Source organism: Petromyzon marinus, chromosome 56 (assembly GCF_048934315.1).
Source record: "Petromyzon marinus isolate PM22_M1 ecotype Great Lakes invasive population chromosome 56, UKy_Petmar_22M1.pri1.0, whole genome shotgun sequence".
In the NCBI taxonomy this organism is placed as follows: Eukaryota; Metazoa; Chordata; class Hyperoartia; order Petromyzontiformes; family Petromyzontidae; genus Petromyzon; species Petromyzon marinus.
The window spans coordinates 962,878-980,548 of record NC_133722.1 but is presented as its reverse complement, the minus strand read 5'-3'; the positions used below and the strand labels follow the sequence as shown (position 1 = coordinate 980,548).

General features: G+C 44.6%; 1 protein-coding gene across 1 annotated transcript in view; it reads left to right on the top strand.

The window, feature by feature from the left end:
* The window catches only part of LOC116954766 (uncharacterized), a 174,275-nt gene that overhangs the window by 154,960 nt on the left and 1,644 nt on the right, over nt 1-17,671 (top strand). The gene's annotated exons all lie outside the window — the stretch shown is intronic.

Below are 17,671 nucleotides of genomic sequence, written 5' to 3'. Positions count from 1 at the left end.
GGTATCTGTGAAGAAGGTTACATTATTGTTATAAAGCTATATGTGTACTTAGATGGTGTTAACAAGGGTAACCAAGTCCAGAATCACCACACTGTGCATCAATGTATACTACTACCACAGTAATACCATCAGAATGACTACCCTGTGTTACTCATCAAACTGCTCGTCTATCTCGTCATCTGACTCCCGAGTTCAAAGTCAGGTTCTGGATCATCCTGCAGTTTTTGGTTACTGCAGGTCTGTAACCTGGCCATGTCTGTGCATGTCAGTCCATTTGACAGGCACGTGCAGCTTGTCATTTTGCATGAACGCACACACTTGCATGCTAGCAATTCCAAGACCACATTTGGTGCGGGTGGAGAACGTATCCAGTAAATGGCCAGCTTGCCATCATCGCCCGTCCATCCATACTCAGTAGGGCTTGACACCACAGGGTTCACCTGCAGACAGCACTTCCAGATTGCTGCCTGATAGTTGGCTCGTTGAACATGCATGAAGAGACAGTCTCTACATGGTGGCAGCTGGCTGGACTCGACTTCTCCCCTTTTGGGGCAGAAGAGCTGGTAGCGCAGTTCATTCACCTCACCAGTGCTGCTGTTAGCAACATACATGCGACAGGTGAACTGCTCAATTTTCTGGAACAGCTCATCACTCACATTCCATGACTGCCCCAATCGACTAAAAGTCTCTTGGCAGGAAGTGTCATTTCTCACCATCTTCAGGGCATTCAGCTTCCGTCGACCGGCGAATGCACTGACAGTGTCGCAGCCTGTGAAGGCGTGCAAGCCAATTAAGCTGTCACAGATGCTGTCTCCAAGTGACCTTGCCAGGTTGCTGATATCGGCAAACCGTGTGCGGTTCTGTGTCCCACGTGATGTCCTTCTGGAAACCAAGACAAAGCACCATGACATCAGTGTCCTCAACTGTGATGATAACTGCGTTTGAGCCCACATTTGCTGCATGCAATGCATGCAGGAGGAGACGGGTGTCAGCTTCTTCATGCGTGGAGTGCAGCTCTGCTACTTCCTCACTCTCATCTTCTGTCAACTTGCAGCAGGTTTCCTCACAGGTCATGTACAACACCTTGCCGTGCAGCATCTCTCTGTATTGCGGGAATTTCCACTCTTCCACCAGAAACTTGATGAGACTGGTCTTGTTGGAAGGTTCTTGTACTGGAGGGTGGTGTCTGCACCCCGGTTCATTCGTTCAGCATCTTTGATTGAAGTCTGTCGGGAGACATCAAAAACAACATCAATCCTCTCACTTTGTGCTCCCTCGTGGAGGACCTGGGTAAAGGCTGACTCTGCCACCTGTGCAAAGGTTTTGTTGTTGCCATTCATTTTTTGGACCAGGCTCATCCCATCAATGATGGAAGTAGATGGGGTTGGGATATCTTCTGCAGGAGACACATTCTGTTCAAGCTCTCTGGCAAGTGCAGCCTTAGTCATACTCTTTGTTTTTTTCAGTAAAGTCACGTAGGTAAAATAAAATGAATGAAAACAACTAAATAAAATCACGACGTTTTGGAGGGAACAAAAGCTTCCGTCTTCAAGTGGAATATTCACAGCAAAATAGCTGTATCAAGTGAAGAGCTCTGAGACACCCGAGATTATATACAGGTTAAGGGGGGGGGAGGAGCCAGGAAGGGACGTGGGTGGGTGGGAGGGCTAAGTTCAGCCGCCTTTTGTTATGCTGCAGGGGGTTCGGGGGAAGCGATGGCGTGCTGCTCGAAAGCGAGTACAACCCACTGGAAGAAATGGAAATGGCTGTACAATTATAAGGCAGCTAAAGTTTGACTTGGTTGATGACATCTTTCCAATGGTTGCTCAATTTAAAACCATCCTCTCGGTTGAAGTTGTGTCTTTGTTTGTATATCTGGATGGCTTCATGGACAAATCTTTGGTAATAACCGGGAGGTTTGCAGAGTACTTTGGTATCGGAGAAAACAATGTGTTGAAACAATGATCAGCTGCAGCCGAAGAATTCGTTCTGCCGTGTTTCAAATCTGATTTTTGCTCGCGAATTCGGTCAGAAATATGTCGTTTCGTCTCCCCGATATAGCAGTCACCGCAGGTACAACTCAATTTGTAAACACCGGGGTACTGTAAGTCAGGAATGACATCCTTTACGAATGGGATCAGATCACGGATTTTGTGTACTGTATTGAACCGGACCTGGATCTTGTGTTTGTTTAGAATTTTGGAAATCTTTTTGGTAAAGCCTGCTATGTATGGCAACGTGATGTTGATCGGAGTATCAGGTGGTTGTTTCTGTATGGTGGGAGAAACAGCTTGGCGGAGAGTACGGTCAGAGTATCCGTTCATCTTGAGGGTCAGATGTACATGTTTTAATTCACTGGCCAGGTGGTGTTGGTCAGAAATGCAATGAGGCCTATGGTATAATGTTTTGATGAGAAAATTATTTTGAGCCAGGTGGTGGTGGGAATCAGGCTTCAAGTAGGAATGTGTGGGTGGACTTCCTGTGAACAGAATGTCCCAAAGAGCCATCAGTCCTCCTCTCAAACAGGACATCCAAGAATGGCAGCTTGCCATCTTTCTCCACTTCCATGGTGAATTTGATGGATGGGTGTCTGGAATGATGTGGTCTAGGAAATGGTTCAATGCTGGGAGGCCATGTGGCCAAATGACGAAAGTGTCATCCACATATCTCTTCCACAGGGAAGGACGAAGGGTGGATGTCTGGATGGCGTCTGATTCTAATTTCTCCATGAAAACATTGGCTATCACTGGTGACAAGGGGGAACCCATAGGGGTACCCTCATTTTGTTTGTATAAGGTACCATTCCAGGTACAGTAATTGTTGGTGAGGCAGTGCCTAACCAGCGCAGGTACATCAGGGTTCAGTCCATGTTGGACCAAATCTTCAATTATTGTTATGGTGTCAGGCACGGGGACCTTGGTGAACAGAGAGACCACATCAAAGCTGACTAGGGTATCGTCAGGAGACAGTTCAATGCCCTTGACCATAGAAACCAATTGGGTTGAGTTAAGTACTGCTGAGGTGGTCTTGCCAGTGAAGGGAAGCAGAGTATCCGATAAAAAAACGGGCTAGCTTGTAGGTAGGAGAGTCGATCGTGGACACGATGGGTCGTAGTGGGGTACCTTCTTAATGTATCTTGGGAAGACCATAGAATTTGGGAGGTCTTGCAGCCGAGGGTTTTAGGGAGGGACGTTTGGTTGGTTCGATTAGAGAAGTCGAACTAGTGATGATCTTAAATTTTGATTTAAAGCTTTCGTGACTGCAGTAATTCATATTCTTAGTTTTTTCGGTAAAGTCACGTTGAAGAGAAACAACAAAATAACAAAATATATATAAAACAATAAAAAAAAAATTCTCACGACGTTTCGACCATAACTCAAACGGTCATCATCATGCAAACCGACACACCTGATGATGACCGTTTGAGTTATGGTCGAAACGTCGTGAGAATTTTTTATTGTTTTATATATATTTTGTTATTTTGTTGTTTCTCTTCAACGTGACTTTACCGAAAAAACTAAGAATAGTGATGATCTTGTTGGTTTTCATCGTTAGGCTGTTAGTAGGATCACTTTTATTTTTTGAGTAACTCCCATCATTGAGTAGGTCCTGGATTTTGTTGTTGTATGAGTTTTTATCCACAATGACAGTAGCATTGCCCTTGTCGGCCGAGAGGATGACTATATCATCCCTCGTTTTTAAATTCGCGAGTTCAGAGCGTTCGTTTTTGCTAATGTTGCTCATGGGTTTCTTAGCATTCTTGAGAATAGTGGCTATTTCAGCTCTCGCAACGTCCGCTTGAATGTGTCCTATGCCTTTGAGGGCTACATCGACCTGAGAGATGACATCCTCTACTGGTATATGTTTAGGGGTGACAGCGAAATTTAGCCCTTTAGCCAATACCGTTTTCATATTGTCCGAAATTGGGATGTTACTCTGATTAATAGCGATTTTGTTAACATCCAGTTTTGTGATGTGTGGTTCTGGCTTCTTCTTTGATAGGAGGTTGAATTTAGCGATCAGGTTAGCTTTGCATTTGGCTGACAGTGAATCAGCAGAGGCAGCAGTCATGTTATCAACGTGGTTCCAAGCAGAAGGGGACATTTTTTTGTGTTAAGAGAGTCTTGTCTAAACTATCGACTTCAAATAGAAGTACTCTTATTCTGAGATTAGTGATAGGCTAGCATTAAACAAAATCCGTTTAGAGTTCGGTGAAGATACAGCAGCAGATGTGAGTGTGAAAGCGATGGGTATTACCTTCTTATCGCGGCATCTCTTGAGGAGGGTTAGGGTCTCGATGAGCTGTGACTTCTTGTCTCGTCTGTTAAAAACTCTAACAGATAAGTGAAATTCCTCCCCGTAGAGGGCATTAATTCAATATTTGAAGCTTTCGTGACTGCAAGGATTCATACTCTGTTTTTTCGGTAAAGTCACGTAGGTAAAATAAAATAAATGAAAACTAAATTAAATCACGACGTTTCGGAGGCAACACAAGCTTCTTTCTTCAGGTGGAATAGTCGCAGCAAAATAGCTGTATCAAGTGAAGAGCTCTGAGACACCCGAGATTATATACATTGGGTTGTACTTGCTTTCGAGCAGCGCGCCATCACTTCCCCCGAACCCCCTGCAGCATAACTTATCCCTCCCCCCCATCCAAGTCCCTTCCTGGCTCCTCCCCCCCCCCCCCCCCCATTAACCCGTATATAATCTCGGGTGTCTCAAAGCTCTTCACTTGATACAACTATTTTGCTGTGACTGTTCCACCTGAAAACGAAGCTTGTGTTGCCTCCGAAACGTCGTCATTTAATTTAGTTGTTTTCATTTATTTTATTTTACCTACGTGACTTTACCGAAAAAACCAAAGAGTATGAATCCTTGCAGTCACGAAAGCTTCAAATCTAGTATTAAGTGCAGCCTTGTTTGTTTGTTTTTCGTAGGAACCCATCGGCATTTACCGGTGCCCATGGCAGTGGGCCCAGTAGGTGGGCAAGGACACCCTTCATATTCACCTTCCTGCTTTCAGCCACCAGGATCATGTGCCTGAACAAGTTTCTATCTGCCTTCAGAACCACATCCTGTACTTTCTTTCCATGTGCTGTTTTTGTGCTGATATTAGAAAATGTCTTCAGACTTTGCCTTGTCATCTTGTCGTGGAATTTCGCAGATGGTGGGTCAGCGAACCTTGTTTGCTTGAATACCTAGTAGGCCTCTTCTCCTATCTCAAGAGCTCTCAAGAGATCCCTGGTCATATCAGGTGGAGCCTTGGTGCCAGTGGAGAGGCTAGCCAGATCTGTCTCATCAGAAGACATAGGATTGATTCAGTTATTCTCCATGAGGTCAATGAGAGACTGGACATCTGCTTAATCTCTCTTGATCCTTGGACCCTGTAGATCTGTATGGGACAGTTTGGACCTGCCTTGACCTATCAGGTCTCTCAGCTGTCTGAGGTACATGCTTCTGTACTCAGCTGTTAGGTAATACTTGGTCATGGCTCTTGGCTTCAAGCTGAATCCCTTTGTCCCTCCAGCTGTCTGGGTGTCTTTGTTCACCGTTTCTTCTATAGCTTGGTCAACAGGGATTCGGCCAAAGGGATTAGTGGAGCCCAGTTGAACTGAGAAGCCGCCTTCCATGAATTCCGTGGACACATCTGGGTGTGTGATGGGCAACTGAGACTTCTGGGCATAGTAGTAGGGGACGTAGCATGCATAAATCATCCTATCATAAGCGAAGCACCATGGGATCATTGCTCGAAAGCTTGCCAATTTTAGCATCCAGTCTCCCACTCTGGACGCTCGGATGAACCCCAACAAGATTTCAACCATGTCCAAATAGGACGTCCAGAAGGTAGAGAGGCTGCCGTTTCCACCTCTGAGGAACTCGCGGTAGACTGCAAACAGTTCCATGATGTGTGTACATGAGCTGTTCTCGAGGACCTCCTTCAAAGTGGCTTGTGAGACTTCTTTCCCAAGGTTGTCAATGGTCCTCAGTGTCTCATCCAGGTAAGCCATGTCGTTCATGTGAGTTGCTTCCAACCAGGACAGGAAACCATTCCATGTTAGTCGCACGAGAGCCGCATACAGGAGCTTGTATAGTCGCACTGCCCTGTTGTACTTGCGGCCATCCATAATCCCTCTGAACATTTCTAGCTATTCCAAGTAGGAAGCAGTATGTTGAATTATGTGGCTTTACCTATTATGAAAAATGAGTTGTCAAACTCGGCATGCAAAATGTCATTTTGAAAAAATCGCAATGCCAGTTCTGGAATTGTGATGCTAATAGCAATGAGATTTGAGAGTTATACTTGTGTTCCCCCTCTTATTGCCATGACAGCAAAGTAAATAGGCATATATGACTAAGCTAGACATCTGCTCCAGAGAATACGCTTGTCAATGATATGCAGTTCAACTAGGTTATTTCTTAAAATGCAGAGACAGATTGCGATGAAAGATGCTAAAAAACGCTAATTTAAGGCTTTGTTTACTTGGTGAAGTTTGGATAAAATCTTAAATCTATTCCAGACTTAACCAAGTCACTGAAATTGAAGAACAAGCGTGAATAAATCAAGAATATGTATGAAATATATGCCTTGGGGACAAACATCCATTTTGTTAATTATTTATTGTCTTAATTAACAGTAGAGGTGTTGGAATGTTTAATTTGTAACGTCCAGGCAAATAGGCGTGATTGCGATAGGTGCAAAAACAGGTTTCCTGTGAGAAAAATTAAACAGCTGCTCATTTGGAAAGGTTATCATGCATTATTTTACTTCTGTTGGTGTAACGAATAAAATGGCACCATTGAAGTTTTGCCACCTTCGGTGGTATCGATTTCTGGCCTGACCCAATGACTAAGATCTTCCCTCCCTTCGGACGCAACCTCGGTTTCCCAGTCTTGTCCGTCAGCCAACAACCCTCTCTTTCTGGCCCTTCACGTGTCTATGCCCAAGCCAGCTCGCTTTGCTCACACTCTCCGCGATCTCTCTGCTTTTACGTTCGTTCCCTGATCCCCCGTGTTCATTTATAATAAGCAGCATCATTATAAGAGGCAGCGCTGTAAGAGGTACACCTGTATTTCGAGTTTTCGCATTTGGCTCCCACTTTTCAGCTTATGGTTCCGCTGTCTCTTTGTCCTGTATTCGTCTTTCTCTTGCACGTCACACCAGGTAATGCCTTGCCCACTAAGCACGATGCTTTGATGTATTCCCGTCACTTAATTTTTTTTTCCAAATCTCAACCCGGTCCCTCTTCACTTCTTAATTTCATCAGTGTGATTCACATCCACCCGCATAATTTACACTTGTTCTGCTTTGTTTTTAATTTTGTGTGCTTCCAACATTTACTTAATTTAAGACGTTGTTGCCTCGTGCCTTTAGGTTTACCGATATTTATCTTGAGCCCAAATTTTCAGCTCTGTCAATTGTGTTTTCTTGTTATAATTATTATTTTTGCCAGAACACCAGAGATGATCAATGTAGTCTCCATTCAATTTACGCCTCTACTTTCACCGATTCAGTTCTCCCATAATATCTTCTTAGCCAACTGATGCACCGTTTCAAGACGAGAGGTGCCCTCGTTGAAAAAAATACGTAGATGCGTCGAATCGCCAAGTCAGACGGCATAAAACAGAGGTGGCATTTGACTCTGCGGAAAATCCCATGAATGGGATCCTAAATTAAACTAAACTTCATAATAAACGTTTTGGGTTAGATCGCGTTATTTATAAATGTGTTGTAAGTTTTTCAAACTAAACTTTTTCTTATTTCACCAGGTAACTCTTTTTTAGAAGCGATTTGACCATCAGAAATGATAGCTCAACCAAGTGGCTTATAGTCGCGTGGAAATTTAGTGCAGCCAAATACTCTAAACGCATGTGTAGGGAAAAACCGGAGGACCCAGAGAAACATCCATGCGACCACAGAAATATACAGCAAGCGTCAGGGTCGGGATTTAACTCGTGAAGGGGCATTTCTCAAAGCGGTATCTTGTCGCGTGTGTTTGTGTGCTTCTGTTCGTGTGGTTTGTGTTCGTGGTTAGCGCACTGCACTATGAACCCAGCGACTCGAGTTCGATTTCCTGCTCACAACCAACACCAGTGATGATTATCTCAACTGTATACCAGGCGAGGTAGTTAGCATTTCCAAACCACCGTGGCGAAATTCTCGCCACTGTGCCGAGAATCCGGTTCTCTTCTTCCATTCCACCAGCATGAGCACAACAGTCTGTAAATGCTATACGGGGGATCTTTGTCTTTGTATCCGAGATGACAAAAAATCCCTCCCCCTCCCGGCGGTGATGCTGGTCTCCATTCCCAGAGCGTGACTAACAGAGAAATAAACGTGAGAGCCACGGCCCGTCGCTGAAATTTATAAGCACCCCTGACATTATTATTCATAAAGTCAGAGCAGCATGGGGGGGAGGAGTGCGTACTTAAATAATTTATGTCAGCTTGTCATGCCAGGAATATCAATGAGCGAGGCAGTGAGATGTAGCTTCCATACTTCGTTGTTGACTGCCTCTCGCGTGACTTTGGAGTGGTGGCGCAGCAATTAGCAGGCTGCTGCTCCGAACCCGGCGACTCGATTTCGATTCTCGAATATTTGGTTTTGGGTCCAGGGCATCCCCTATTTCGACTCAGCTTTAAATGAATACCTAGTGTCGTGTGTATTAAACATCAGTGCTGGGAGAAACAAAGGCGGCCGGACGTAGTGCTGGCCACCCACCCCCCTCGTGCACCGTGCCGGCCTTCATAGGTGCTGCTACCCGCGAACACCACTTGCCCCAACAGTATGTTAAGGCTACACGGGGGATCTTTGCCTTTGTGGGAGCCGGCTTCTCCACAACTACTGGGCCAAAGGCGGTGGTTTAACTCTGACAGCTGATGTGTATTTTCTGTAACAATATAAATAAGCGGACAATATACAGTGAGGGAAAAAAGTATTTGATCCCCTGCTGATTTAGTACGTTTGCCCACTGACAAAGAAATGATCAGTTTATAATTTTAATGGTAGGTTTATTTGAACAGTGAGAGACAGAATAACAACAAAAATCCAGAAAAACGCATGTCCAAAATGTTATAAATTGATTTGCATTTTAATGAGGGAAATAAGTATTTAACCCCTCTGCAAAACATGACTTAGTACTTGGTGGCAAAACCCTTGTTGCAATCACAGAGCTCAGACGTTTCTTGTAGTTGGCCATCAGGTTTGCACACATCTCAGGAGGAATTTTGTCCCACTCCTCTTTGCAGATCTTCTCCAAGTCATTAAGGTTTCGAGGCTGACGTTAGGCAACTCGAACCTTCAGCTCCCTCCACAGATTTTCTATGGGATTAAGGTGTGGAGACTGGCTAGGCCACTCCAGGACCTTAATGTGCTTCTTCTTGAGCCACTCCTTTGTTGCCTTGGCCGTGTGTTTTGGGTCATTGTCATGCTGGAATACCCATCCACGACCCATTTTCAATGCCCTGGCTGAGGGAAGGAGGTTCTCACCCAAGATTTGACGGTACATGGCCCCGTCCATCGTCCCTTTGATGCGGTCAAGTTGTCCTGTCCCCTTAGCAGAAAAAACACCCCCAAAGCATAATGTTTCCACCTCCATGTTTGACGGTGGGGATGGTGTTAGTGGGGTCATAGGCAGCAATCCTCCTCCTCCAAACACGGCGAGTTGAGTTGATGCCAAAGAGCTCCATTTTGATCTCATCTGACCACAACACTTTCACCCAGTTGTCCTCTGAATCATTCAGATGTTCATTGGCAAACTTCAGACGGACATGTATATGTGCTTTCTTGAGCAGGGGGACCTTGCGGGCGCTGCAGGATTCCAGTCTTTCATGGCGTAGTGTGTTACCAATTGTTTTCTTGGTGACTATGGTCCCAGCTGCCTTGAGATCATTGACAAGATCTTCCCGTGTAGTTTTGGGCTGATTCCTCACCGTTCTCATGATCATTGCAACTCCACGAGGTGATATCTTGCATGGTACCCCAGGCTGAGGGAGATTGACAGTTCTTTTGTGTTTCTTACATGTGCGAATAATCGCACCAACTGTTGTCACTTTCTCACCAAGCTGCTAGGCAATGGTCTTGTAGCCCATTCCAGCCTTGTGTCGGTCTACAATCTTGTCCCTGACATCCTTGGAGAGCTCTTTGGTCTTGGCCATGGTGGAGAGTTTGGAATCTGATTGATTGATTGCTTCTGTGGACAGGTGTCTTTTATACAGGTAACAAGCTGAGATTAGGAGCACTCCCATTAAGAGTGTGCTCCTAATCTCAGCTCGTTACCTGTATAAAAGACACCTGGGAGCCAGAAATCTTTCTGATTGAGAGGGGGTCAAATACTTATTTCCCTCATTAAAATGCAAATCAATTTATAACATTTTTGACAAGCGTTTTTCTGGATTTTTTTGTTATTCTGTCTCTCATTGTTCAAATAAACCTACCATTAAAATTATCGACTGATCATTTCTTTGTCAGTGGACAAACATACAAAATCAGCAGTGGATCAAATACTTTTTTTCCCTCACTGTATGTCCTCCAATAATTTATGTGATTCGCCGTGACTATTTTTTAGTTGACCAAGTAAGGCCCACTGAGCTGTGTATTTATTTTACTGGTAGGGAACTTAGTGGACTGGAAGCCCAACCGGGAATAATTCTCACAGGAGGCAGGGTATTGATTGTGTATGTCTGTGAATGTCTGTTCACGTGTATCCGGACATTCGGATATAAAAAATGGGAGGGGTGGGGCTGGGTGGAGAGGGGAGGGTAGGGAGGGGCTGGGTGGGGAGGGGCTGGTTGGGGAGGGGAGGGTGGGGAGGGGCTGGGTGGGGAGGGTGGGACTGGGTGGGGGGTGGGAGGGGCTGGGTGGGGTGGGGCTGGGTGGGGAGGGGCTGGTCACCCCGTGGTGCCCTTATAATACTCAACATTTAACCTACTCACGCCGGCTTGTGCCTGCCCTCACAGTCGGGCATATTTGTGGAATACACCACGCCGCCGTTGACCCTGGCCACTGACCAAGCAACCAACGTTTCTACCAGCCCCCTCCGCAGGAATGTGTTTCAGAAGCGACCTGGCCATCACAAATGATAGCTCAATGAAGTGGTTTATCACGTGGAAAATTATAGCAGCCCAATACCTTTAACACGTTCATTATTAATGTGGAGGGAACAACCGGAGAAAAATCCACATGATCACGGGGAGAGACATGCAAACTCCAAATATGCAGGCGTCAGTGTTGAGATCGAACCGACGACCTCCTGTGTACCAGGTGAAGTAGTTAACATCTCTGAGCCACCGCGGCGCCCCTTAGTCACAGCGGTGTCCAGCTCAAATGAGCCGTGGGATGGTGCTCACCTCCGGTTTACAGCTCTCAACCAGTGGGGGGAAATTCCTCATTCCTATGGTGGGGGTGCTTCTATCAATAGGACAATCATGTTTCACGCCCTACAAACTGTTACCTTATGGGCCTCCGAGGGATGATGGGCTGAGTGACCCACCCCCACAACCAGTATTTGAACACATGGTGAGCCACCTGCAGGTTTGACCGGCTTCTTGATTCCACCATGAACTTTAATATATTATTATCATTACACTTATTCTTAGTTTTTTCGGTAAAGTCACGTTGAAGAGAAACAACAAAATAATAAAATATATATAAAACAATAAAAAATTCTCACGACGTTTCGACCATAACTCAAACGGTCGTCTTCAGGTGTGTTGGTTCGTATAAACCGTTTGAGTTATGGTCGAAACGTCGTGAGAATTTTTTTATTGTTTTATATATATTATTATTTTGTTGTTTCTCTTCAACGTGACTTTACCAAAAAAACTAAGAATATGAATTACTGCAGTCACGAAAGCTTTAAATCAAAATCATTACACTTGTTTACCCACGAAAGCCTCACGAAGTCTGAAATACTCTTTTTCAGGAGGGTCCTGCTAACTTTTCAGTCACCTATCGTAGGGCTGATGTAGATGTAGAGCAACAATTACAATTTCACATTCAAGTGATAAAGCCCAGAAAACTGCTCAGGAGCAGTGGAGTGTATCGCCACCGTGATATCTCCTTATTTGTGGATCGAGGCATTGCGTTGTTATACGTTGTACCATCTGTTCTGGATAATCAGTTGCACACTACTACTGGAGAGTTCTTCTTTGGTTCTTTCGGTAAAGTCACGTAGAATGAGAAAATAATAAATTGATAAAATAAAATAACACAACAAAATTCTCACGACGTTTTGGCCACAACACAAGCGGCCTTCATCAGGTGAAGGGACGAGACTGTCTGGAGGACAGCGCTGGAGTGAAAAAGCCACGCTCAGATCGCGACCTTTAAGCTGTGTGAGAAGAAACAAAGCGCCTCTCTCCCCCTCCTCTGTTCCGACCATGGATGAACTCGTCCATCTGAACGGGGCCCATAGCTATCCGTGTTGCTAAAGTTGAGGGTAAGAATCCACCCAATTTTTTTCGCCATATAGCATTGTGATATATAACGACTTATTGTTGGTAGCTTAGCTGATTGGAGAATATATAGAGTTTATTGATAACATTGAGGTAATTTATATTTTAGTTTTTTATTGGTTCACTATATAGTATTCATTATATATTGTAGTGTATACCCAGTTACTGTGAATAGCTCAGATGTGTAGGCCTTGACTTCAACATAGCCATTTCTGTGACCAGTCACAAGCTAATCACTCAGTTATGTCAATGCTAAATTCGCCTAGTTATTTCAATGCTAAATTCTCCTGTTTGATTTGTACTAGGTGCCTCTGTGAATGTGTATGCTCTGACTTTAACATAGCTATTTCTGTGACCAGTTACAAGCTAATCACTCAGCTATTTCAATGCTAAATTCTATGCTAATTCCTTTGTCAAGGGGTGCCTCTGCGGATGTGTATGCTTTAACTTAGCTATTTCAATGCTAAATTCTATGCTTATTCCTTTGTCAAGGGGTGCCTCTGCTGTGTATGCTTTAACTTTAACATAGCCATTTCTGTGACCAGTCACAAGCTAATCACTAAGCCATTTCAATGCTAAATTCTATTCTAATTCCTTTGTCAAGGCGCTTTGTTTCTTCTCACACAGCTTAAAGGTCGCGATCTGAGCGTGGCTTTTTCACTCCAGCGCTGTCCTCCAGACAGTCTCGTCCCTTCACCTGATGAAGGCCACTTGTGTTGTGGCCGAAACGTCGTGAGAATATTATTGTGTTATTTTATTTTATCAATTTATTATTTTATTCTCATTCTACGTGACTTTACCGAAAGAACCAAAGAAGATGAACCCTTGCAGTCACGAAAGCTTTAAATCGAAATTTACTGGAGAGTTTTTAAATTTACATTTCTGCATCAGGTATCCGCATCTGCTGCTGCCATGATTTGTACAGTGGATGCAATTTCTGGTGGACCATGAGCTTAGTGGATGATCAAACCCAGGAATCTTCTGTATTGAGTATTTCACAAGTTGGTATTTGTTCGCGATTTTTTTTTGACCTCCATTCAGCTCTCCAAGCTTCATCGGGTATTGAATGCGCATTGTTGAAGGTGAAGCGCATGGGTCCAAAAGGGAGCTTAGCGTGACTTCAAGCGATGGCGAGGGATGTTATCGAGGTTCCTGATGAATAGGAAGGCGGCCGTTTTCCTCGATTCACAGGACTTCCTGGAGGGTTGCAGCGTTGCGACGGATGGGTGGAGGAGAGACGTGGTGACAGCACAGCCAGCCAGGGTGATCCCAATCGAGTCATTCTTCAGCTATTTGGATGTTTGCCCAATAACCTGGTTGCATTGCACATTTTGTCTTAAACTAGAGGAGGAAACCGGAAACCCTTCACAGAACAGTGGCAGAGAGACAGAACATGTACAAATTACACGCAGAAAGTGCCCAAGTCAGGCAATCGAACCCAGGCCCTTCTTGCTGAGGAAGCGCGAGTGTCAACCACTGTGCTGCCTCCCAGCCTGTTGCCAAAAGGGGATAACTTTGCATGTCTGTGATGCTTTGCATGAAGGGGTTCCTCCATGTGGTTGTTGTCCATGCCCAGCTCTTTAGTCCATCCACTGGCTTTACAAAGGCATCCCCACGCCATTGTGGTCGCGCCATGGTTATTTTGTTTCGTCCTTTTTGTGTTTTAGTTTGTTGTCGCCCCCTCCCCGCAACTTTTGATTTGTACGGTGGTGAAAATTCCACATTTCTATCGCGGGTTTATCTAACCCAAAAACCTTTATGAATATTGGTCGCGAAAGCCTACGTGTTAAATTTAACGACGCATTTATATTCACGCAATCCAACCCAACAAACATTTATTATGGGTTGTTATTGCTTGAACATAACACCATATATAAGAACTGCTTTTTGTGTTCAGTTTGTTTTCCTTCCCCCCCTCCCCCCACGCAACCTCTGATCAGCACAGTTGGCTAACGCAACATACATACATACCTTCGCACATGCTGGCCAGCGTGGGTAGATGAAGGTGGGGAGTGTCGGTGCGGTAGTATAGAAGTACAGAACACGCCGTTTTGCTACACACCACGTTGCTGACTCTGCGGGGCTAAGTGTGTTTGATGATGACAGAATTGGCCAGTTCGCAGAGGTGGCGTGCTCCTAAGGGATCTTCAAACCCAAGTGCGCTCCCAGCCGGACGAGTGATAGGATGTAAACTAAAACTAGAAACTGTTTTAACAAGTAGTAGGCTTTCATGGCAAATATTATCTATAATAGATGTGTTTTTTGGGTTAGATTGCGTAAATAAGACTGAAACAGAATTTCTCCACAATTCTGGCTGTCGCCTTATGAGGCGAAATGTCATGGTACTCAAATTGTAAATGTTGTGGACTTACTCTGCTACACACCGGGAAATGTATAGCAGTGGCCAAATACTCTAAATGCAAGTCGATTCTAAATATGAAGGGAAAAAATAGTAGCACCCGGATAAAAATCCACACGACCATGGAGAGAGAGATGCGAAAACTCCAAATACAGTGGATCGCTCGGTTTACTATACCATCGATTAACGATATTTCAATTTAATGATCTGCCTCCCATAGGGATCCCCCATTGTTTCTATGAATGATACATTTTCGATTAACAGTATGTATCTTCTTTGGTTCTTTCGGTAAAGTCACATAGAATGAGAATAAAATAATAAATTGATAAAATAAAATAACACAATAATATTCTCACGACATTTCGGCCACAACACAAGCGGCCTTCATCAGGTGAAGGGACGAGACTGTCTGGTAGGACAGAATATTATTGTGTTATTTTATTTTATCAATTTATTACTTTATTCTCATTCTACGTGACTTTACCGAAAGAACCAAAGAAGATGAATCATTGCAGTCACGAAAGCTTTAAATCGAAACAGTATGTATGTTCATGATATCACACGGGCCGCCAATTTCGGCCAATTGGAGTGGTCCTAGATGGACTCGGCAGACCTCAGCCAATCAGCGACGCCCTTTTATAGCATTTTGAGAGCAACTCTTTTTCTGGTAAAAAAGGTCTTGGAACAAATTAAGCCTTAAACATATATTTCCTATATTCGTTTAACAATAATTTCAATTAAAGATGGTTTTCGTGGAACCAATTAATATATCGTTAACCAAGGGACCACTGTATATAGCTGGCATCAGCGTCGGGATCAAACCCACGACCTCCTCTATACCAGGCAAGGTCGTTAACATTTCCTAGCCACAAGCACCAAGCTGACAATGCAGCAACTCGCTCCATCAGGGGCTCATGGCCCCCCCTTCAGCCGCTGGGTCCAGCGATCAGAATCTCTCCTCCACCCCCTTCCATCGCAATTCCACGTCCGGGTGCACCCGCCACATCTGACCCCGGCTTGGCGCTTCACTCAACAACGGCAAAGGCTGAGTGCCACTTCCGCCGCCAGAGTGTTGCCAACGAGGGCTGTCGCCATCTCTTGCCGTGTTCCTTCATGGAGGGGGAGTCGAGATAACAACAAAGTGAACCGAATTGCCGTCGCCCAAGCAGTTCAAGGGCACCTGTGGCTCTGTCCCTCTGATGTCTGCTTTCCGTGGTGGGGAAAACTCAAGCGACTGAGTTTGCTCTAAAATAATTTAAGCAATACAACTGCTCAACCTGGGCTATGAGTGCTCTAATTATGTGCATTATCATTGTGTAATATAGCTCTCAGAGACACCATCTTTCTCAGTTATATGTGTATTTATTATGAATAAAGTCCGCCGACTCACTGACAGCTTAACAAGTAACTGCGAGTGACTAAATACACTTGGGTAACTTCGATAACTCTATTCTGAGACAACATAATTCTAGCCTTCCAAGACTACAAGGTGCCCACTCCAGGATGATGAAAACGACCCGCTCCAAGGTGACAATGACGACGGCAGTTCCCCCACAACAGCAGCCCAGAGCCCCGGTTCACGCCGGCTCTTATACCCCTCACGACCCGGCCACGCCCACGCCCCTATTCCCGAACCCTCTCTCACCACACCTGGCCCTGTCTGTCTCTGCCCTTATTACAATTTACGACCATTAGGTCCCGTGCTTACCCTCACACGACCCTGTCAAAGATTGTGGCATCAATCATTATTAGCGACCACTTAGGTCCCACATTATCCTAACGTGACCCTGTCTGTTCCTGTTACGTGAATTAGTAACCATAGCGGTCCTGGTTTACACAATTTCAAATTAACCTCTTTCAGGCCGAACTATACGCAATGCAATGCATAACCAATGTTTTAGGATCGAAGAGCAGAAATATAAATAATCCTACATCTCAGAAGTACAATGAGAACAACAACAATACCACAAGAATCCATATAACGAATGCGACATGAACTCCCACGATCATCACAAGCAACGGACTTTCGAACATTAATAATCATGAAGAGTTGACGTCTTCCAAATGGACACCCCCCCTCCATTAATAATAATTAGCGGGTGACGTCACTCCACATGGGGGGAGGGGGGCGAGGCACCTCCTCCCCCCTCCTCAGCGTCAACTTACAACCCTCACGTCACGCGATCTCCGTAACGCTATTGAGACATAAAGCAAAAAGTACGTCATGATGAACAAGGGATTATAACCTTTAAATGAAATAAGTCTGTGTCACCGCGGCCTTACGAATGGCACACAAATTGATGCAATGAATATCACGTCGCGGTCTTTCCATTGAATTAATTTCCTTTCAGGATGGAGCATAAACATGTGTTTTCTCCAGAGTCGTGTCTTGCGTATAGGTTAATATTTAAAATGCAACACGGTTATACAAGGTCCGTGTCGTTTGTATGTCAGTGGGAACTTCCGTTTAACGTTACCAGTGAGGATGTGTGATGTGCGTTTGTGAAATAAAACGTGTTAATTTACTGTACACTGTATGCGTTTTTTACTTCTTTCGCACCATGCATAGCCAACCATGCTAATCGGAGGTGCAGGGGAAGGACAACAAACTAACACAAAAAGCAGTTCTAAGAAAATAGTTTTCAATCTATATGATTTAAAAGTACACAGTTCCAGTGGCTTCCGAATATCGGAAGAGCATTCCAGACGGCTGCAGAAGCACATCTGAAAGCGCGCGATGCGGTGACCGTCTTTGTTCGATGGCTAGCCAAAAGCCGCCGCTGTGAGGATGACCGGAGTTCACGTGATGATTATGTTACATATTTTTTTGTAGTCTTGTCAATGGGAACAGTGCGAGAG